The sequence below is a fragment of the Mesoplodon densirostris genome, chromosome 3 (assembly GCF_025265405.1).
Source record: "Mesoplodon densirostris isolate mMesDen1 chromosome 3, mMesDen1 primary haplotype, whole genome shotgun sequence".
NCBI lineage: Eukaryota > Metazoa > Chordata > Mammalia > Artiodactyla > Ziphiidae > Mesoplodon > Mesoplodon densirostris.
In genome coordinates this window covers 67,649,632-67,651,494 of record NC_082663.1, presented here as the reverse complement: position 1 = coordinate 67,651,494, position 1,863 = coordinate 67,649,632, and the positions used below count along the sequence as shown (strand labels likewise).

At 41.2% G+C, this 1,863-nt stretch overlaps 1 pseudogene; it reads right to left on the bottom strand.

The window, feature by feature from the left end:
* Positions 1-1,312: 1,312 nt before the first annotated feature.
* LOC132485290 (cytochrome c oxidase subunit 6A1, mitochondrial-like) lies at positions 1,313-1,608 on the bottom strand (annotated as a pseudogene).
* Between the last annotated feature and the right edge of the window lie 255 nt (positions 1,609-1,863).

The window sequence follows — 1,863 nt, the reverse complement described above, 5'->3', positions numbered from 1 at the left end:
AGATTTCAATTTTAACATCTGTTAAATGGAAATAACAATATATGCTTGGTTTACTTTAAGCTTATTATAAAGGCAAAATAAAATAGGCTCTGTAGTGCTTGGTAAATTGTAAACCCCAAATTAGAATTCTATTAATCACCATCCCCAACGTTTCTGTGCATACCTTTAGTTATTGTTGAAGTTTTAGAAAACAAAAATTCTAGTTGCTCTTTCATGTTGACATTCTGAATGGGATGTATACTAATGCTCGAAATATAGCTGAATCAAATAGTTATTTGCTGTCTCAGTTTTTTGGGGGAACACATATACCATAAATTATTTGGAAAACTGGTTTTAAAAGCAATCTATGAGGCCTTTATACTGTTTGGCTCTTGTTACTTAGAGGAAACCCTTGGCGAATCCTTTGAATGTGAATTGTTACAATGCTAACTATTACCTAAAATTTATATTAATTCTAATATTTCTTTATGTACATTCAGGGATGGTCTGTATACTTAAAAAGACCCATAACTACTTTGAGCATTAAAATATTTCTATTATTTCTTTAAAAACAAGACAAAAATTAAATTCGCAAACCTTTTCCCTTTCACCATCCTGGCAGCCTACTCATGTGAACCGAAATATGGATAAGGAAGCATATCTGGTTCTAATTTCTGAACTCAACACCAGATGTTGTTTTCAAGGTTTGCCTTTTAAAAAAAAATCTAACTTTCTGAAGCCATCTCAGTCCAAGGGGTAAGGCGAATCACTGCAGATTAAAATCCATGCTTATGAGGAACATCTCCAGTGAATCATCCATAATGACCAAAGAGACCTTTTCAATATAAATATATACACTGCTCATATATTGTCAAATCCTTTAAAATAGAATATGGGATGTGCAGTTTTTCTGAAATAGAAACACCATGTTCCTTATGAAGGCCCTCACACACTGCAGGAGGAGAGAGAGGACCTTGGGAAAAGTTTGTATCACAGGAGCCTTGTGAGACAGTCAGTTTTGTGATCTGTATCTGCTCTACAAGTTTGTGCCATGGACAAATGTGAGTCATATGTTACTGCTGAGTACAGGGAGTCTCCAGCCATTCATGAAATTAAAACATATTTACATTTTTTTTTCAGCTCGTGACTAAGTTATTTATTTAAGCCATAAGCAAAGGGACAGAAGATCAGTATAATGGTCATCAAGTATAATGGTCATCACTGGATACAAGGAGGTGAGCTTAAGGTCCCGTACAATTTTCTGGTCCATGTGTGCAGAGTAATGGTCCAAACCAGTGTTGTGGTCTTCACTGGGTAGTGGTCCAGGTTCTCTTTATTCGTCTTCATAGCCAATTGGAAGCGGATTCACATGAGGGTTACGGAAAGTGTATGGTTACCATCTCCCCAGGGAAAGGGCTTGGACCTGATGTGGATATAGGGGTAGGCGATGAACTCGGGTCTCTCCTCCTCTCCGTGGTGTGACTTCAAGAAGACATTCAGCATGCTCACTCCCACCGTGGGGAGCGCCACGAAGTTGGTGAGGGCCTTCCACATGCAAGCTGAGCCCTCCTCGCTGTGGGCGCCACTCGACATAGGCTGGCTCAACAGCCGGGAACGACCTAGCAGCCCAGAAACACGGGCTCCAGCTGCCGCTGCCATCTTCGACCAGGACCCATATTTACCTTTTAAATAGTCTTTTCCAAGTTGTTGCCCAACAGTCTTTTTCAGGCTCTTTTTTTTTTTTTTTTTTTTGCGGTACGCGGGCCTCTCACTGCTGTGGCCTCTCCCGTTGCGGAGCACAGGCTCCGGATGTGCAGGCTCACCGGCCATGGCTTACGGGGCCAGCCGCTCCACGGCATGTGGGATCTTCCTGGAGCAGGGCAT